Source organism: Bos taurus, chromosome 28 (assembly GCF_002263795.3).
Source record: "Bos taurus isolate L1 Dominette 01449 registration number 42190680 breed Hereford chromosome 28, ARS-UCD2.0, whole genome shotgun sequence".
In the NCBI taxonomy this organism is placed as follows: Eukaryota; Metazoa; Chordata; class Mammalia; order Artiodactyla; family Bovidae; genus Bos; species Bos taurus.
Genome location: NC_037355.1, coordinates 3,370,016 through 3,391,664, shown reverse-complemented (window position 1 = coordinate 3,391,664; position 21,649 = coordinate 3,370,016). Strand labels below are relative to the sequence as shown.

General features: G+C 49.2%; 1 long non-coding RNA gene across 2 annotated transcripts; it reads right to left on the bottom strand.

Moving 5' to 3' along the window:
- Positions 1 to 1,844: 1,844 nt before the first annotated feature.
- Positions 1,845 to 16,279, bottom strand: LOC132344116 (uncharacterized). Of its 2 annotated transcripts, XR_009493228.1 has the most exons (4): positions 16,002 to 16,275; positions 15,053 to 15,124; positions 7,292 to 7,440; positions 1,845 to 4,944 (listed from the first exon to the last, which is right to left on the bottom strand). It is a non-coding gene; the product is annotated as an uncharacterized lncRNA (long non-coding RNA). The 2 variants fall into 2 exon arrangements; XR_009493229.1 differs by lacking the exons at positions 1,845 to 4,944; positions 7,292 to 7,440 and adding an exon at positions 13,085 to 14,368 and having other exon boundaries at positions 16,002 to 16,279.
- Between the last annotated feature and the right edge of the window lie 5,370 nt (positions 16,280 to 21,649).

Below are 21,649 nucleotides of genomic sequence, written 5' to 3'. Positions count from 1 at the left end.
GTGAGTGGGCCTAACAGTGTCTTAGGTTAAGGCTTTTCGTGTGGTAGCTATCCCACAGTCTGTTTTGCTAGCCCAAGTTACTTCCCTTAGATTGCCCTCAGGGCATTCAGGCCCTGCCCTTACTGTAAGCAATGCAGCCGGCGCCTCCCTGCCCAGCCCCCGCTTGCTAGTGGTGGATGCGGGCCTTTGCGCTGCTTCTCCTCTGGGGGAGTTACCATTGGGCACATAATCTGCGGGTTTTAATTATTTATTTTTCCTCCCAATTATGTTGCCCTCTGTGGTTCCAAGGCTCGCCACAGACTTGGCAGTGAGAGTGTTTCCTGGTGTTTGGAAACTTTTTTTTTTTAAGACTCCCTTCCTGGGACGGACCTCTGTCCCTACCTCTTGTCTTTTTGTCTGTTTTTCCCTACCTCCTTTCGAAGACAACGGGCTGCTTTTCTTGGTGCCTGATGTCCTCTGCCGGCATTCAGAAGTTTTTCTGTGGAATTTACTCAGCTTCCAAATGTTCATTTGATGAATTTGTGGGGGAGAAAGTGGTCTCCCTGTCCTATTCCTCCGCCATCTTAGGACTGCCCTTGTTCTTTTTCTAGTTCCCTTAATTGGATGAGGTTACTGAGATTTTTATGTGTTTAAAGCTATAAATTTCCCCTTAGTACTGCTTCCCTGTTTGTCATTAGTATTTAACTTTCCTTCATTCTACATATTTTCTGATTTCCCTTGTGCTTTCTTCTTTGCCATGATGGTTCTTTTAAATTTTTACAAATTTGTGAAATTTCCACTTTTCCTTCTGTTACTGATTTCTAACTTTATGCCACTATGGTTAGAGAAGATACATTTTATGAGATTTACCTTGTGAAATCTACTGAGACTTATGGCCTATTCTATGGTCTGTCCTGGAGAAGGCCCCACATGCCCTGGAGAAGTGTTTGTCTGTTAGACCTAATTGCCTGATTGTGCTCTTCACATTCTCTACCTATGCATTCATCTTGTCTGGTTGTTTATCCATCACTGAGAGTAAGGTATTGGAGGTTCCAAGTATTGTATAGAACTATGTCTCCTCTCTGTTCTATCCATTTCTAATTCACGTGTTTTGATGGTGTGACTGGGTGTGTAAATGGTTGTGATTTTATCTTCTTGCTGTATTGAACCTCCTAATCCTTGTCTCTTGTAACTTTTCTGATTTAAAGTCTATGTTGTCTGATATTAGTATGGCACGGCTGCTCTCTTTTGGTTACTGTTTTGATGGACTATCCCTTCCCAGGTGGCACTCGTGGTAGAGAACCAACCTGCCAAAGCAGGAGACATAAGCGATGTAGGTTCGATCCCTGGGTCAGGAAGAGCTCCTGGAGGAGGGCACAGTAACCCACTCCAGTAGTCTTGCCTGGAGAATCCCATGGACAGAGGGGCCTGGCATTCTACCTGCCATAGGGTCGCAAAGAGTCACGACTGAAGTGACAGAGCACAGCACATCTTTTTCTATCCTTTCATGTTCAACTTTTTTTCTGTCTTTGGATCCAGTCTCTTATAGATAGCAAATAGCTGCGTCATATATTTTTATCCTTTCTGCCAATCTTTTAAGTGGAGAGTTTAATCCATTTACATGTAATTACTGATACTGAAGGAGTAATTATCTGAAGGAGTAATCAGTAATTGTCATCTGGCTCTTTTTCTGTATGCCTTATGTCTTTTTTGTCCCTCACGTCCTGCAAGATCACCTTTTGCATTGTTAATTTTTTGTAGTGAAACATTTTGATTCCCTTCTAGTTTCCTTTTGTGGATATTCTGTATCTATTTTGTGATTACCATGTGATTACAAATAACATCCTAAAATTACAACACTCTAATTCAATTTAAGCCAGTTTAATTTCAGTAACATAAAAAACCTGTTCCTATACAGCTCTGACTCCAGCCCCTTTCAGCTACTGATGTTACAAAATTAAATCTTTTTAGATCATGTCCAAAAGCAGACCAATTTTTAAACTATTAATCTCGTCGAAGAGAAAACAAAAAGTGGAGCTACAAACCAAAGTTAAAATAGGACTAGCGTTTTTTTTTAGTTTGACTGCACTGGGTCTTAGTTGCGGCGTGTGGGATCTAGTTCCCTGACCAGGGATTGGACCAGTTTCAACCTAGTCCTTCTGCATTAGCACCAGAGATTCTTATCACTGGGCCACCAGGGAAGTCCCAAGGCTTGCTTTTCTAATTGCCTATCTACTTTTACCAAATATGAATTCCTAAGTTTGTCCAGGGTTTTTCATTACAACCTGGAGGACTCCGTGCTGCAGGAGTATAGTTAGCACAGTTAGCATTGCTAGTTAGTGCTGGCAGTCAGTGTAGTCAGCAGATCACCATGATGCTGGGCCTCACAGCTATCTCAGGGGACAAGGCTTCTATTGAGAACTGCGATTCTTTACATTATCGGTAAAGGTTGATTTGCCAAAGTGGGCCCGGTACGTTCTGACTGGGACAGAGTTGGCCATAAAGGTCATTAGGAAGAGTCAGCAGAGCTTCTCCAGACTCCAGGACTCTTCCGGGAAGTGAATAGTATGAAGGTTCTAAACCATGAAAATATCGTCAAACCACTGGAGGTGACTGACACAGGGACCTTGTTCCTGGATGGAGGGCCTCAGTGAGGGGGACACGTGCACCATTTGGAGGACCGTGGGACATGGACCAAATGACAGAGGCTGACGCCCGAGGCCGCTGGGACAGCTGCTCTCTGCCCTGCAGCACGGCCACCAGGGGCACGTCCTGCGCTGGGACGTGAAGCCAGGGAACCTCCTCTTTGACACCGAGTAGCACGTGAAAATCACAGACTTTGGCCTCAGCAACGAGTGTGATGAGAGTGGGAAGCTCAACACTTTCTATGGCAGCTGCACTTACGCTGCCTGAGAATTCTTCCTGGGACAGGGCTCCTACTGCCCTGCGGTGGATGTGTGGAGTCTGGGAGTAGTTCTCTACTCCATGGTGACCGGGACCCTGCCCTTTGGGGGATATGACTTTTCAGAGCTGTGGCTGTGAATCCTCGTAGGGCAACAACACGTTCCCCTGTGTCTGTCATCAGAGAAGGAATTTGCTAAAAAATATGGCCCTCAACCCCAGTGACAAAAGCACCTTAAATGACTGATGAGGCCTCCATGGGTGAACCTGGGCCAGAAGGAGCCACTCAGGCCATTCTGTGCACCACCGTGTGACAAGGACCCAGGGATGACAGTGGTAAGGACTCTGGTGTGGAGGTGGGACCTGATCCATGACTCAGGGAACAGGCAGCAGGCATTGCACTGTCAGCTCAGGGGAACACAAGGTGGAGGGCTGCTCCATCACTGCGAGGCTCTCCCCTTCCACTGACCTCAGCAGCCATAACTTGAGCCTTCTCCAAGGCCTGAGGTGTCCACACTCATACCACGTGGCTCAACCAGGGAGAGAATGTACAACTGCACAAGGACCAGAAGTCAGAGCAGAAGATGAGGGAGCCTGCTGGTCTCCACCTGGCCTGGAGCAGAGGCCCGCCATCCCCAGCCCAGCGCCCTGTGTGACCCTGAGGCCTTCCCTCCGCCAATAGCACCAGCAGCAGGACTGAAGTTCCAGAGGGAAGCAGCTGCCCCTGGGTGTGTCCAACACCAGGAGCTCCTCCCACACTGGGCAGCCTGAGAGTGTGTCTCCAGACACTTTCCTCTGGCCACAGCCCAAAAGAGTGGGGTTCACTTGAAAATATGCAGATTTATAATAGTCTGCCCAGCAAGAGGCAGCATAACAAACGGAGCCCAGGTTAAGTCCATGGATGCCCCACGATGAAACGTCAGGATGCAGTCCCTGGCAGTGGTTGAGGGGTCAAATCCTCTGATAAGATTCGAATCAGGAGGGTATCCCATACCTCCACAGCCTTCAGAAGCATCGTATCCAAAACACTGGCCAGGTCAGAGGACGGTCTGCAGCGGCCTGGGTGACCAGAAGAGGGCCCGCCTGGCTGCAGGCCCACCCCTGGGCTCTCACCTGAAACTGCAGAGACTGGACTGCCTCTCCTGGGCATGTCTCCCTACCCCACTCTTCTGTCCTGCATGTGAGAGGGGGAGGCGGAGACTTCTTGTCAACTCTTTGGTTCTTCCAATTCCTCTTGATAAACTTGATGCTCCAGTTTTGAATCCTCCCTGCACAGAATTGAGGCTGTGTATTTTCTGGTCTAAGAAGTGTGCAGTCATGTGGTACTAGAAGTAAATCAGAACAATTAAATGCAAAGATGACCAAGAGAATTAGGAGGATGACTCCCAACAGCAACAGTTGCTGCGCTGCAGGGCCGAGATGCAGAAAGCATGTATGACCTCCCTGCACTGACATTACCCAACATCTTCAGAAGGGCTGAGAGGAACTTTTGGTCCCTGGGGCCTGTGTTAATCATGACCGAGATGCCCATAAACAGGATAAAGTCCTGTGAAAGCCTGTGTGTAGTGTGATCAGGTCCCTGTGCAGCTGAGTTTCCTGAATCTCTGCTTTCACATGATGGGGGAGTTGTCCTGATATGTGGGTGTGACCACAGGGACTGGAGAGCAGGCCATCTGGCAGGAGAAAGCTGGAGTGTCAGGCACACACAGGACAGAGGTCAGGAGCCAGGCTGGCGAGAGGGGCCTGGGCTGGCCCCCTTGCTTCCAGGACCATCCACACCGGTGCTCTGTGTTCTGTGTCTCCAAACTGAAACATCCCCACCTCAGGGCTGGAAAGTAGTTGAATCTGATGATGGAACGTTGTGCTCAGAGACTGTCTCCTCTTCTGTGAGGTGTGGGCTGGTGCTGGCTGGGCCACAGCTGCCTCCGGTCACTCTATTTGTCCACACAGTCCCACAGGGAGGGTATGGATTTTGTACTAAAGAGCAGGGCATCCATGAGCAGGGCGGGACACAGTCTCCTTCCACTGGCGAAGATGTCTCTGGCTGCCGGTGTCCAGAGGGCCCTATGGAGGTGGGGTGGGGAGAAAGCCTCAGTGTCAGTGATGGAACCCCATCAGCGATTTGTCAGCAAAACTCAGGAAAAGCACCCCCTTGCCCATGATTTTCAACTGGTTTCTGATTTCCTTCATGCACTTTGTCTAACAGACAATCTCATAAAATGTGAGTTCAGGGTAGAGATAGGTCGGGTGGTGGGAGGGAGCATTAGAGGCAGTGGGCTGAGGCATCCAAGGGCTCCCAGTGCCTTGTCCACTCCCAGGTCACCGGGCATCCTCCTTTATCTGGACACTGGCCGCCCAGGACTACAGAGTTACCGCCTCTTCTGCAGCTAGGGTGCTTGTGTGACCAGGCTCTCTTCCAGAGGGGATGGGAGTGATTCGCACAAACTCTAGAATGTGTCCTGGGAGAGAGAAGCAGGCCCTTTCTGCTTCTCCCTCTGTCCTGATCAGGAAACTTCAGCTCTGAGGTTGGAGCTCATTCTGCCCTGTGGACAAAGCAACTCCTCTGGATCGAAGGGCATCAGGGACAGGAAGCTCCGGACCAGCCCTGGACTGTCCGCCTCCTGACCCAGCGTGAGGGGGGCCAGCTTCCCTTTGCCCCTCAGCCATGGGCCCCGAGTTACAGCTGCTGAGCCTTACCCTAGGCTGGACAGCAGGCTTGGAGGGGGCCTTTCCTGTGGCTCCCAGGATCAGGCTGCTCCCAGGACCACAGCTGTCTGATGTTTCCCCTCTCACGTCCGTGGGGGATAGCCCAGCTCAACTGCAGCCCACTCTCCCCTCTGGGGGCTTCTCTGGAAATCTAATGACTAAAAGATTCAGGAGTGATACATTCCAGGGGCACCACCCCCACTCTCTCCCAGAGATGCAGCTTGTTTTGAAACAGTGATATTTCCCTGCTACCACCTGCGGATTCTAACCAAATAACTCGGGAAACAGGCCATCTCACATGTGGTATAACTTGATTATTGCCAGAAACATGAGTTTGGAACCGAGAACTTTCCTGCTCAGCTGACAACTGTAAAAGCTTAATTTGAAAAACCAACCCATTTCCACCCAAAGGCAGAGACTGGTTCTTGGTCATGCCTGGGCCTGAGCCCTCAATTTAGGGAGATGGGTAGTTAGGACCTCGTAGGAGTTCGGTCCTGTTCACATGATACTTATATGCCCTCCACCCTGATGGAGCCTGTGATTTTATGGGAAAAGGAATTCTAATACATCTTAATATTTTGTACTTGGTTTTGTAAAAAGGTGTATAGTTCACTTGTTCTTCATTTGTTTGCTGTGTCTGCAAAGCGTCTCATAGGCTGGTGTAAAATAGAATATTTAGTAGAAACTTTGAGGGTCAGTAAGGCTAACTGATCAGAAAACAACCACTATTGAAATGAAAGTTTCTCCTCACAGTCCTGGAAGAGGGGGTTTCACCACGCAGGGAGCATGGGGAGGTCAGGAGGTGGAGGAGCCGGAGCTGTGGACAGAGGAAGCCTTCATCGCATTGCTGAAGAGGGAACAGCAGGCAGGGTGAGCAGGATGAAGGCTGGCTGGGCTGAGTAACTTCATTGGCTCTGGGGTTAGGGGACCCCAAGTGTCCTACAACCTGACCCTGGTTAGCAGGGCAGGTGGACAGTGGTTCGGAGTGTGAGCCCAGTTAAAGAGAAGGTTGGTTTGTATGTGAAAAGTGGGCCCTGGGGGGGAATTCCCTGGCATCCAGGGGTTAGGACTAGGCATTTTCTCTGTCAGGGGCCAGGGTTCGATCCCTGGTCCAGGAACTAAGATCCCACAAGCCCTGTGACGCACTTAAAAAAAAAAATAGTGGTCCCTGGAAGGACTCCTGTGGGGGCAGGGGTGACAAGGGGAGCAGGAGGCCCAGTTGAGGTGCTGCAGAACACGGAGTGCTTTTGCTTGCAAAAGCAAAGCATCAAGTTGACGGAAGGTAGAAATGGTCTGTAGAAGGTACAGCTCTAATGTCACCTCCTCAGAGGAGCCTTCCCTGCGTGCACCCTCCACAGGGAGACCCTCCCCAGGGCTCACCTGCTTCATTCCTGCACAGTATTCAGCACCCAACTCCCTGCTCCACACCAGCCATGCCTCCCCCAACCCAGTGGAAAGGTCCTCACAGGGACCGCAGGACTTGACCTCTCTCCCACCACTCCCACTTTGGTCCTCTCTTCCGCACCCTGCACTCCTGACTTCCCTGGCCTGCGTGTCCCCACAGCATGTGTCCTCCTAACAGGCCCTGTGCTCCCTGTGTGCCTCATTCAGCACCAGACCTGTCCCCCAAGTCAGTGCTGAGCCTGCCCCCCGGGTCAGTGCCAGGCACACAAGAGACTCAGCAAGTCGTGAGTCAACAACTCACCATCACTGCCTGGAACATTCTTGTCCATGGCCTCAGTGTCCACACACACAGTGCAGGTTCACTGAGGCCCTACTGTGGATTGGGTACACTCCAGACCCAGCACACAGATGGAGTGAAGCAGCGAGTCTCCATTCTCAACAGCACACAGCCTGGAGGGAGACAGAGGAAAATAAGTAATGTATAGGCAAAGTCAGGTGGTAAGATGTTCCAAGGAGAAAAAGGGAGTCAGGAAGGACATTTGAAGGCAAACTCTTGGAGGTGTTCAGAGAGCAAGTGACGCAGGGGGAGAGAGTGCCAGGATTAGAGATTGGCGGTGGAAAGGCCCCGGGGGCCACAGTGGGCTGCGTGTCGAGAGTCTTACGCTCTGCGGCTTCTTAGCTTTCTCCCCAGCCTGTATGTTGCCTTTATTTATAATCCTAATTCTGGGCCACCCATCTGTAGGGCTTAGCAGATTCTAGTCCAGTCATTTGAAGTGGGAATGCGTGAATCTGGGTCATGTGTTTACTGAGTGGCCTCCCTGGGCCCAGCTGTGTTTGGCCCCAGCAGGCTGTGAAGTGAGGACGATCTCCACCCTGAGGACCCCAGTTAGTGGACATCCAGATGCCCTCAGGTCCCTTCTGTTGCACCCCTGGGCCCCTCCTCTGGGTCTCAAGCTCCCACCCTGACTTCAGTTGCACCTTTGTCCCCTACTTCCAGCTCCTCCTGGACATTTCTGTCCCAGTGGCCCCTGAACTTCCCTGGATCAGCATGTCCCAGACAGAGTTCATCCCTGGCCCCATAACAGCTGTCTCACCATGAAGCACCTCTTGTGAGGGGGCCACTCCCAGCTGGATGCTTGAGTCCCAAGGCACAGCCCCTTCCCTGCCATCATATGCCTCCCAGTCATGGTCCCACCTCTAGGGGTTCCCCATCATTCTCCCCCTCCTTCAGCCTTGCGTTGCACACCAATCCATCCCTCCTCTTCGCAACTCCCCATGAGGCAGGAACAGGTACATACGGGCACAAGGAGGTGACAGGATATTCTACTTGGAAGATAGAATCGGATCCCACAACAGAGGACAGACAAGGTCTCCCCAGTTGGCCAGAGCACAGACCACAGTGGCAGCAAGATGCCCCTAAAGGGTGAGGCAGCCTCATACTGCAACCCTGCCATCTGTCCCCCAGGGCATCTTGTGCTTCATGCCTTGGCCTGGGCTACTGCCTACCTCAGTCTGTTAGGGGGATACATGTTCATTAATTCACTCACTCATTCTTTTATTATGTACCTGGTTTCTGTTCTGTGCCAGCTGAATAAGGCCTCATCCTTGGAGACCCAGCTCAGACACCACCTCCTCCATGAAGCCCTTCTTGATTCCCCACCCTTTCTACAGCTCCTCTGGCCTCATCTGGGGCCCCCAGGACTGTGATCACATTATGTTTACTTCTCCAGCCTGTGACCTCTGTGAGGGTCTGGGCCCGATGCAGAAAGGGGCTCAGAAAAATGTGATGGGGATAAAACACCAAATAGATGAAAGGATCAAACACAGGCCACATGTCCATCAAGTGCCCCTCCTCCATCCCTCTAGGACCAGGGCTCCATCATCAATAGGAAGCAATGGGACCCACTCTCACCTCATGCTCATTCAGACAACTAACAGTCTGGTGTTTTTTTTCTTTTTAACTTGGGAGCCATGTCACGATGGTGCCCCTGAGTAGTGAGAAATCTAGTCACCACTCCAGGAGTGGAATCTACCTGTCCTGTCTTAGCTGAGACTGGATGGGAACAAATGCAGGATGTGGAGGAGGAGATCCTCAGGGTCTCGCCGAAAGGGTCTCTTCTGTCTCACTGGAAGAGGTGAGATGGAAAGAGAGGAGGCACAGCTGCCAGGGCTGGGTCACAGCAGGAAGAGTGGAGACCAGGGGCTCCCCGGGTTCTCCTGCTGCTCCTGCCTCCACGCGGAGCCTGCTTCTCATGCTGCAGCCCACCTCCAGGCCCTCACATGGCTGAGCCTCCACCAGGAACCCTCTCCTCTCCTCACCAGCACCAATGCCCTGGCCCTTTCAAGACTCTGCTCTTCTGGGGACTTGTCCCTGAGCCTGCCTGCCCTGGGCACCCACCCCACCGTGACTTACTCCTCCACTCTGTACTCAGCCCTCCTGCTGTAATGGCCTGAGGACAACACGTCTCCCTGGGACATAGTCTGTGCTCTGGGACCAGCTGAGACCCAGCAGACTTCGGTCATAAGCTCTAAATCTCTGTGACCCTGGGTGAGTCCCTTGTCCCCTTGGAGGCTCCATTTCTCCTGTAAAGGGTCTGGCAGTGGCCACTTCACAGCAAAGCTGAGCCATTGGAGCTGCCAGAGGTGGAGTTGGGCCAGAGACTGTGGCCCTCAAGGCTGACCCAGGGGACCGGGCCCCTCATGGCCAGTGTTTGTGGAAAGACCGGGAGCAACGATGCACGCGTGGTGGGAGAAGGGCTGGGTTTAGGGGCAGCTTTGGAGCCTGAAGACACACCACCCAGGGGATATGTTATGGAGCTCCTGGCCCTGGTTTTTCCCACCCCTTCCCTTCCTGGGTGCCTTTGGAGGACATGTGACGACGAACCCCTCCTTTGAGGGCTGCACTCAACCCATTTATCCCACCCTCCAGGGGATCAGGACAAACTCCACACAGCTGTGGCCCTCATGTCAGCAAAGCTCCATGGACTAGGAGGAGGACTGCAAACCCAGACATCTCCAGGAGCAGGCATGAACAGGCCGGGGAGAGCCTGGGCCTAGGGGCTGCATAGAGGGAGGTGGGCACTGTGGCGAGCTGGGGACACAAACCCCTTCCGGAGGGGCCCCCACTCAGCCTCAGAACAACCTCACCCATTCACCCCCTGGGAATGTCCCCCAGGAGGCCAGGACTTCTCATTTCATGTCAAAACTCACAAAGCTAGAAATCTGGGGCTTTGTCTGAAATCTCCTAGTGTTTAAATGTTGAAATTAATTTTTAAAATCCAGATTTGCCCCTGGGCCCTTGTTCAAGGCCCTTGGTTTAAGACCCAATGTGGGCTGGGCAGCTGCCCTGAGGCAGGGTCCAGACTGGATGCTCTGTCACTGCCCAGCACGGCCCTCGTCCTCTGGTGCCTCCTTGTGGATGCTCAAGGGACAGCTTCACCCTGAGAAACCAGCCCCCAGGCAGAGTACCGGGGGTCAGGGTCTCCCAGGGCTGCCCTTTCCTTCAGCAGATCCACGGCAGTGGAGCCATTTATGCCCCACACTAGGCTTGCCCTGTGTGTGGAAGAGCTGGAGTTGCCTTCACGAGAAGTGTCCATGTGCAGGAAAGCGATGAGTCTTTCCCAAAGCCCTAAACCTGTATTGAGCACCTGCTGCACACACAGTCCTAGGATGGGAGCTTGGGGATGGGGGAGCCCGAGCATCTGACCACAAGGACCAAATAGGCCAGATGAGAAGGCAGTGGTGTCCAGGGCTTCGAGGAGGAGGGAAGATACATCTGAGGGGGGAGGGGGCATGTGACTGGGGTACCTTTGAAGCATCATCGCCAAATGATCTGGGGGGACAGAGGACACGTGTGCTTGGTGCTCAGAAGGTGTGGGGAGCAGAGGGAGGGACCCTGTCCCTGTAGAGGCCTCCCTCCCCTTCCTCTGTCCTGACGGGGCTGCTGATGAGGCCACTCTCAGTCTGCCCTCCTGGCCCTGTTACTATTTCTCTGCACAGATGAGGACGCCATGGTGCAGAGAGGGCAGTGGCCACCGGTGGTCACACAGCAGGGTCTCAGTGACCCCTCCTGGGGCCCTGTTATGAGTTCTCTATGGCAGATGTAGACCCTTTCCCTGCTTCAAACTTTAGGTTTCAGTTTTTTTGGGGTCACTGTGCACTGGGAACAAAACGTGTGTCCATAACGTGGACACGAACTGCACTTCCACTGACAGACAAGGGTGAAGAAATGAGATACATACCATATGCACACATATACAGTGGATCTGACTCAGATATATATCAAATACACACATGCATATACAATGGATCTTACTCAGATATATATCATATATACACATACATATACAATGGATCTTACTCAGATATATATCAAATATACACATATACAATGGATCTTACTCAGATATATACCATATGTACACATATATGATGGATCTTACTCAGATATATACCATATGCACACATATACAGTGGGTCTTACTCATATATCAAATATACACATATACAATGGATCTTACTGAGATATATATCAAATATACACATATACAATGGATCTTACTCATCTATAAAAAAGCATTTGCAACAATATGGATGGACCCGGAAGGCATTATGCTCAGTGAAATAAGTCAGAGAAAGACAACTACAGTCTCACTTGTATGTGGAATTGAAAAAAAATCAAACTCAGAAACAGAATAGGGTGTGGGGAACCAGAGGCGGGTGTAGAGGGGGCAGGTGAAGTGGGTGAAGATGGCCAACAGGCACACACTTCCAGCTCTAAGACGCACAGTCCCTGGGGTTGTGTAATTACAGCAAGGTGACTGTGGTTAACAATACTGCGGTGTGTATATGAAAGTTGCTAAGAGAGCAGTTCTTAAGAGATCTCATCACAAGAAAATAATGTGTAGCTGTGAGTGGTTGTGGATGGTAACTGAACTTGTGATCATTTCACAGCATGCACACATATCAAATCATGATACTGGGCGCCTAAAACTAACACTGTTCTGAACCGATTATATCTGATAACCTGTATCTCAGTGATCGGGGGTGAAAGCCTGGAAGATCTATTGCTGAAGCAGACCCCAGGTCCCTCAAAGCCTAACAGGGCCCTTTATGGGAACAGCTTGCTGACCCTGCCCTGGAAGACAGTGGTCATTGCAGCCACAGCAGCGAGTCTGGGAGCACTCCCAGCCCATCCAGCCCCTGTGCTCTACTTGTCGCCTCATTTACCCCCCTACCCACCCCAAGAGGGACAATATTCCCATTTTACAGATGAGAAAATGGAGGCTTGTTTTGCTTTGAATAACTAATGAAGTGATGGGAACCAGCTTTGAACACCAGTGTTCTGAGTTCAAAGCCACATCTCAACCCTGATCTCTAGAAGGTGGGGGTCTAGGCATTGGAGACCCTCTATCTTCCACACTTGAAGCCCTGCTCCAGGGCCCACCATCCAGCGGCAGAATCAACACACTTAACTCACTTATTCTCACCCACTCAGCCCTTGGCTGCTGCTCTCCTGCCGCTGACACTTCAGCTGGCTGAGGTGCTACAGGCGTCCTATCTCCACCTGCTGGCCCTCCCTGCCCTAAGCGGCAGCCCCTCCTCACCTCCTTATTCTAAACCTTTAGCTCACAAGTCTGCAGAACTGCATGAAAACAGCCCTGCTGGCCTGTGTGGAGGCCTTGATAAGGGGAGGGAGGGAGAGTTTTGGGTGGCCTCTGATACAGAAGGGATATGGAAAAGACAGTACTTATGTCCATAATGGGGCTCAGTTTGAAGCTAAGAACTTGGTCCCAGAGAGAAATAAAGGCTGAGGAGGGGCTGAAGGTTACAAGGATGCTGAGAAAAGGGCTTGACTATGGGATTGCAAGTAGGTGGTGCTAGTGGTAAAGAACCCGCCTGCCATTGCAGGAGACCTAAGAGATGTGGGCTCCATCCCTGGGTCGGGAAGATGTAGGAGTAGGAAATGGCAACCCACTCCAGTATTCTTGCCTGGAAAATTCCACAGACAGGAACCTGGCAGGCAATGGTCCATGGGGCCAAACACAACTGAGTGACTGAGCGCACAATTTAATAAAAAATAATCAGGCCCCTGGATGATAACAGTTTGCACATTAAGGTTGGAATTGGCTACTTGACCTCAGTTCCCAGATGTGACTCTCTGGGAACTGGGGGGCCTTAACTAGGGGTGCTGTCCTCTCAGCCATAGCCACACCTGCCCACATGTGCACCTGGGGCCTGTGGTCCCATGGGTCAGGGCACTCCTGTCAGGCCCAGGAGGGCCAGGTCATAAGGGATGACACTTCTGTGGGGTCACCTGTGTGCCCCCTGCAAGGGTGAGCAGCACGTGAAGAAGAGCCCTCCTTCCCCTCCATACCCCAGTTCCCAGGTCCAGTGCTGGGCAAGCACACATCAGATCCTGTCTGTGTAGCAAACATCCTGGCTGGTGTCAGGAGGCTGCCCACTCTGACGTCATAAAGGGGATGGTGGATTGGGATCCAACCCCCCAACTCACCAGTGAGTCCCTCACCCACATCCAGCCCCTGTTATCTTCTCTGTAAACTGGAACCCACCCTGGGGCCCCCGTGTAAATTACGACACAAAGTGCTGGGCTGTTTCAGGAACCCTGGGGTGTGCTGACCCTGAGGCCCGGAAGGTGGGAGAGGAGTGGTGTGGGTGTAGCAGGTGTGACAGCAGAGCTGTGTAAGAACCAGCTGAGTGTGCTTTCTAATATCCAGAAACAGAAAGCTGCCACTAGCAAATGCATTCATTAGGGCCACATTTACTCTCGCACCAGTTACAATCATCTGCTTGAAAAGAGCTCGCTGGAGACTATCAGTGACATTTCTGACCATCAAAGAACAGTGATGCTTAGCTCCTCAGCCCAGGGGGCCTTGTGCACTGGAATTTCTGTCTGCTTCTGTCCTCACTCTCTTGCTCAGCTTCTCTAAGCAGCTTCCCATGGCCCAAGGCCTGCTCATCTCCAGGCAGAAAACACCATATAAAGTCTTGCCACCTTCCCCACCCAGGCTGTGTTTCTGCAGCAACTAGCCACCAGTGATCCCAGTCCCCTGATCATCCCGGCATCTCTGCATGTGCTACTCTCCTCCTCTCTGCTCCCACGCCTTTGATCCCTCAGCTCCCATGTTATTTCCCCTTTATGGCAGGATGGCTTTGGCTGCTCACCCAGAGGATTGGCCCAGTCCAACTCACTTTCTTCCAGTGGATGCTCAGTGTGGATGAATAAAGGTTGGTCCAAATCTGTCATGACAGCTGCTTCCACCACTAGCGATTGGTCAGGACAAGGATTCATGACCCACTTCTAGCCAGTGATATACTAGAGGAAGTCTACAGGGGCTCCTATGAGAGATTTTCCTTCCTGAAGAGAGATATGTAGGGGAAAAGGTGACCCTTGCTTTCAATGGAGGGTTAAATTTGCAGAAGTGATGGCTGGAGGGGAAGCAGCCACCTTGCATCCATGAGGCAATGACACCCACATTCTGGTGATGGTGGAATAGAGAAGCGGGTGGATTCTGATGAAATTGCTGGGCCACCAGACCCACTCTGACTCTCCCACCTCTCAGTTTCTTGAAACATTAAATATTAGTTGCCTGGGTAGTTGAAGCCACTCTCAATATGGATTTCTATCATTTCAGTCAAACACATAACTGATACAGCCTTCAAATCCCAGTTGAAAATTCTCTGTCCTGAAGCAGTTCCCCCAGCAGACTTGGGTCTCTGCCTCTGCCCCACACCCTTCACCCATGAAAACAGCGTAGGTGCTATGGCCTGTCAGCCTGGCTGGCTTATCTGTATGTGGTCTGTGAACACCTCTGGGCAGGCCTCTGCCTTCTCTTCTCTGTGCACCCTGAGCCTGCAAACAGTGGGCCTTCAGAACCTTAGGGACCTCACCCTACCATGGCCAGAATCCTCCAGCTATCAAAAGGCCTGTGGATGCTCTTTGGCCCAAGTGCTTCTTTCAGACTGTGGGGTCTTCTACAGCCTCTGCAGCATCAAGAGCAAGGGGCATTGTAAACAGAGCTTCCCAGCTGTTAGATCTCACCTCTCACCTGCCTTCCTGTGCTGAGCTGTCAATTCCTTGTCCACTGGGTCTCTCCTGTGGCACCATGGGAGGCTGCAATGTGGAGAAAGGAGTACTGGAGCTGAGTTTCAAGGGAGATGTGGAAAGGGCAGTGTTGGATGCATCCTGTTCAAATTGAGTGAGGTTCCCTGTACATTCTGGAAAAGGCTTCTGGTGTGCAAGAGGGAAGCAGGGCCCCCCAAGGCCCAAAGGAAGAAGATGTCCACAGGTATGAGTGGGGAGCCTCCCCTGTAGCAGCTCCAGATGGGAGCCAGGGACTCAGGAACTGTCCATGTGGTCACATGAGCATGACTATGTAATTGACAAGCAAAGCAGGAGAAAGGTGGGAAGGAGTTGGGGAAACCAGAGGGTTGGGTGTGGTCTGGTGAAGTAAGGTGCCCTCCTTCCTTCAGTGTGAATTGCTTTTGTGACTGTCAAAACAGCCACTGGGCAGTTACCAATTCTCAGACCCCTGGGAAGCCAGCGTGGGGCTGGGTGCCTTAGCCCCTTCACATGGACAAGCCGCACCATGTGGCTTCCCAGATTTCAAGGAGCAGGACCTGGTGCTTCTTTCTGACTTCACACTTCCTGGCTGTAGCCCACTTACCTTCCTTCTCTGAGCCTCCATCTTGTCCTCTAAAAAGGGACATGGGTTACTACCTTAACCCTGTGAGGACTAATTTGGGGAATCCTAGAATTAATAGTTGGCCCCAACAGATACCGCTTGTATCCATTCAAATCTCCAAATTAAACTGGAGTCTTGTAGTGTTATGGGGAATTTCTTCCCTGAGGTCAGATGAAACCCACACCGTGGCAGTCCCAGGGTCTCCACTTAGCCAGCTGGACATCAAACCCAAAGGGGCTCAAACAAGCTAACAAACAAGAATGATCGTAACTAAGTCCACGAGCACAGCTTCTGGCTGGACTGTACCTGGGTCTCAGGGACGTCAGCAGGAATCGTCTTCCCCCACCTCTCAGCTCTGCTTACAGATGTCATCCTCACCCAAGTAGCTCTGCCTTTATGGAACAAGGCCACCAACCGCCACAAGCTGATGTCACATCCCTCCAACTGCCACAGGCTGACCTCACTTCTGTCCAACTGCCAAGGGCTGACCTTAGGTATCCCCTGTTCCTAATGGCAATAAACCTCCATTCCCCAGGATTCCAGCATATGCCCTGATTCGTCACTTGTCCAGCCCTGAGTCAATCACAGGTGTCCAGGAGGATGGAACATGCTGATTGGTCAGGTGGAGGTCATGTGACCACCCCCTCTGGGAAACCTGTGAGCTGTTCAGCATGTTTCAGGGAGGGAGACAGTGTGATGCCCCAAGAGCAGGGGTGAGGGCACAACTGAAGGATCTGCTGTGATGTGTTTCTGGGATGTACCTGCTTACATCCTCCTCACATACCCAGTTTCCCCTATTTACAAAATGCTTTGTGACGGATCTCTTCCCTCCCCAAGCCCCATTTCACCCACTCACACCAATTAGGATCAAGACCTCCTGTTTGGAGATAAGACTGGGGATCCCCTCCCAGCCTCAAGGCTTGTTTTCAGTGTGTGATTGCAGTCATTTATTCAGTCAACAAATACCCACTGAGCATCACGATGTGTTCCACAGGTTTCAGGACTGTTGGTTGCTCTGAGTAGTGGGCATTACCTAGGGGCCTCCCAAAGGGAGTGAATTTTGTCTGAGGAAGCCGTTCAGACGGAGTCACTGAATAACTGAATTGCTTGCTGTACCCCTGAAACTAACACAGCCTTGTAAATCAATATACTTCTATATATAAAAAAGGTATTCCCTTCTTGAAAATTGTCCTTAAACTTGTAAAGTTTTCCCTTTCAAATGTAGGTTCTTGTGTCTGTAATTGATTTGGTGGTGTTTCTCTGAGTTAGGGATCCAGCTTTGTTTTCCAGTTGCCTGTCAAATTGCCCCAGCACCATTTACTCAATGGGCCTCCTTCCTCCATTTACATACTGAGAAGCATTTTTGCAAACCCCTAAGTATCAAGGACCTCAGGTCTTTGGTAATCTGTAGAGCACCCCACGGTCAAGCAGACTGTCTCTACAGTCTATACCTTCTCTCCTCTTTCTATCATTGCAGTTTCTAGAATGCACAAGTGCCCCAGAAAGCCCCGTGTAGTGACCCATGGATGTTTCTGTGAGGACAGGGGACGTGAGCATGGAGGAGGGGCTGAGTCCTTAACGACCATGTGACCATGCTGAGTGACCCCAACAGGGGGTCTGGCGTCCTCAGATGGGGCTTGGATGTCCTGGTGTCTGGTTGTGCCAGTGGGACTGGCAGATAGGGACCTGGGGCTCTGGGGCCAGCAGTAGAGAGATTAGCCCTCTCAGCTTGCTTTTGCATTCTTTTGCCCCCTGTGGGCTCCACATAGCTGGTGTAGAGACATTTCTGACACCTTTATCCTAAAAGCCAGAGAGGTGCTCACTGCTTGTGCTTCTCATCCTGGTCTCATCCTTCCTTGCGTCACATTGACTATAAGGTACCTGTGGTTTAATAGACCACCACCTCCTACCCACCTTACTCCTACTAGCTCCTTTCCTGGTAGGCAGATAAAGAACTCTGGGAGCAGTACTCCATCATGCTTGAGCCTGGCCAGAGAGACACATTCTGGCCAGGAAGGCTGCACCCCTGCTGTGGCTTCTGATCCTGCACCCCTGTGCCGTTAGCATAGGCCCCACCCTGAGGCCTCCCCTCCCTGATCCACACCAGTAGAGAGTACTTGGTGCAGCCCCTTGGCTTTTCTGCCCTGGTCCTCCTCCAGCCCCATCTGCCTCCCAGGCTTCACCCTTGACGCCCACCCACAGGGTCAGGAGGGCCCAGTTCTGGACAGTTTCACACAATGAGACACTGTTGGAGGCCCTCCAACCCCTGGTCTAAATAAACATTTCCTTAGAGCCTCATGATCCTGTGAGGAGATACTGTTTTTGTGCCCATTTTACAGTTGAGAAAGACAAGGCTCAGTGCCACTGTGTGATTTGCCCAGGGTCACCCAGCAGGTCAGTGAGTGAGTTAGGGTTTGAACCCAGGCTGTGTGGCCCCAGTCTCCACATCTCAGACTCCATGACTCTATACAGGTTTTTCAACTTCTCAGTTAAATTTATTTCAATGCATTTTATTCTTTTTGGTGCAGTTGTAAATGGGACTGTCTTTATCATTTCTCTTTCTGATAGTTTATTATTAGTGTGGAGAAATGCAACAGATTTTTGTCCTGCAAACTTGCTGAATTTGTTAGTTCTAATAGCTATCATTTGGTGGAGTTTTTATGGTTTCATAAAATATTGTATCATATGTAAATAGTGACAGTTTTACTTCTTTTTTTCCAGTTTAATTTGGATGGCTTTTATTTTCTTTTCTTGCTTCATTCCTGGGTAGGACTTCCAATACTTGGTTGAATAAAAATGTGAGTGGGCATCCTTGTATTTTTCCTAATCTTTCAGATAAAGTTTCACCATTTCCCCACTGAGTATGATGTTATCTGTGGGCTCGTCCTTTATGGCCTGTAATATATTCCATGTATAACCACTTTGTTGAGAGTTGATATAAATAGATGCTGTATTTTGTTAAAAGCTTTTTCTGCATCTATTGAGATGATCATATAATTTTTATCCTTTGTTTCGTTTGTGTGCTTGAATCACATTGATTTGTACATATCAGCTTTGCATCCCTAGAATACATTCCACTGGACATGGCATTTGATTCTTTTAATGTATTCTTAAATTTGGTTTGCTAATATTCTGTTGAGGATTTTTGCATCTATGTACATCTCTATGTACATCTGGGTCCTTCTTGATATTCTTAAATTCTGAGTTTAAAATGTTATCTCAGACTTCCCTGGTGATCCAGGGTTAAGAATCTGCCTATTAATGCAGGGAACACGGATTGAATCCCTGGTCTGGGAAGATCCCACATGCTGAGTGCAACTAAGCCTGTGAACCACAACTACTGAAGCCTGATCACCCTAGAGCCCAAGCTCTGCAACAAAAGAAGCCACTGCAAGGAGAAGTCTGTAAAGCACAGCAAGAGAGTAGCCCCCACTCGCCACAACTAGAGAAAGCCTTTGCATAGCAATGAAGATCAAGCACAGCCAAAAATAAAATGTCATCTCAGTGAAAAAATACATTTAAATGCAAAGATATCAAGAAAGTGAAAAAGTCCTTAGAAGTAAATGATATTAATACTAAGGCGTAAAGATGAAAGGAACAACTATTCCAAATAACTTACTTTTCATAATAATTTTAGCTCTTCAGAGGACTTCTCATTAAAATGAATTTAAAAGGCAAGTTCCAAGTTAAAATTTTCTTGGCACTATATTTCTACAATAAACTGAAACTTATGTAATTTATGTCTATGATGTTAAGGAATACTATTCAGATATTAAAATCATATTTTCAAAAACTTAATGACATAGGTAAGTACTAATATTAAGTGAAAATGTAACTAGGAATATAGGATGAGCCCATCCCTGGAGAAGGAAATAGCAACCCATTCCGGTATTCTTACCTGGGAAATCCCATGGGCAGAGGAGCCTGGTGGACTGTGCTCCTGGGGTCACAGGACTTGGACTACACTTAGGGACTAAAGCACCAAGTTTAGATGAAAGTACAGATATTTGAGTGATAATTTTCAAGTTTACCAAAATGGTTTAGTGTTAATCAGAAGGATTCCATAAATATGCTTTGGTTTGATATTCTGTTTCTTTCAATCAGATACACAGAGCTGTGATGCAGATCAGATATTACCAACACTTTCCCACAGCACCCCCTGCAGGTCCTGGGAGGCACTGACTTACTGTCCTGGAGCTCAGTGCCTGACTCAGGGGTCCGTAAATATTCCCAGATATGCTGCACTTGCGAAGAAACCTACTTTTCCACAGTGTGAAATCACAAGACAAAGATTACTTCCATTGGAAGGTACCTCCTAAACTCTGACTCTTACGAATCTGGTTTTATCTGCCTGCAATCCAGTGAAAATGTCTGAGTTACAGGTGCAGCTTCTTTTGCCACAGAGCCAGGGAGCCCTGAGCATTCCTGCCGTTCCTTATGTGACCGCCAGAGGGCCGTGCATGATCGCTCATGACAATCGCACTGCCCACATCAAACGTTTCACCAGTTATTCTTCCTCAGAACTTGTTTCATTTCCTTAGAGAATTTCCTTCAGGACTATTATATTCTCTTTTATTCATCAATCTTTTGGAATCTAATGAAAACTTACAAACAACTAAAGGTAATGCATTGGATGGGAGATGCCCCTCCTTCCATAGGCAGGCACATAAAATAATGAGTGTCTGAATTGAGGGTCCGTATTCAACAGTAGATGAACCAAGAAATTCCAGACGCTCAAGCTGGATTTAGAAAAGGCAGAGGAATCAGAGATCAAATTGCAAACATCCGTTGGATCCTAGAAAAAGCAAGAGAGTTCCAGAAAAACATCTACTTCTGCTTTATTGACTACACCAAAGCCTTTAACTGTGTGGATCACAACAAACTGTAGAAAATTCTTAAAGAGATGAGAATATCAGGCCACCTTACCTGACTCCTGAGAAATGTGTATGCAGGTCAAGAAACAACAGTTAGAACCGGACATGGAACAATGGACTGGTTTCAAATTGGGAAAGGAGTAGGACAAGGCTGTATATTGTCACCCTGTTTATTTAACTTCTAGGCAAAATACATCATGTAAAATGCTGAGCTGGATGAAGCACAAGTTGGAATCAAGATTGCAGGGAGAAATACCAATAACCTCAAATTTGTAGATGATGCCACCCTTATGGCAGAAAGTGAAGAGTAACTAAAGAGCCTCTCGATGAAAGTGAAAGAGGAGAGTGAAAAAGCTGGCTTAAAAGTGAACATTCAACTTAAAATGATGAAAGAGAAAGCCTACAACCAAGATTACTACGCCCAGCAAGGATTTCATTCAGATAAGAAGGAGAAATCAAAAGCTTTATAAACAAAACTGAGAGAACTCAGCACCACCAAACCAGATCTTCAACAAATGCTAAAGGATTTTCTCTAGACAGGAAACACAGAAAAGGTTTATAAAATAGAATGCAAAACAACAAAGTAAATGGCAATGGGATCATGTTTATCAATAATTACATTACATGTAAATGGGTTGAATGCCCCAACCAAAAGACAGGGACTGGCTGAATGGATATAAAAATAAGATCTCTATATATGCTGTCTGCAAGAGACCCACCTCAAACCAAAGGACATGTACAGACTGAAAGTGAAGAGCTGGAAAAAGATATTTCATGCAAGTGGAGAGCAAAAGAGGGTAGGAGTAGCAATACTCATATCAGATAAAATAAACTTTGAAATAAAGACTGTCAAAAGAGACAAAGGAGGACACTATGTAATGATCAAAGAATCAATCCAAGAAGATATAATGATAATAAAGATATATGCACCCAACGTAGGAGCACCTCAATTCATAAGGCAAATGCTAACAAATATGAAGGGAAATTAACAGTAACACAATAATAGTGGGAGACTTCAATACCCCACTCACACCTACAGATAGATCAACCAAACAGAAAACTAGCAAGGAAACACAAGTT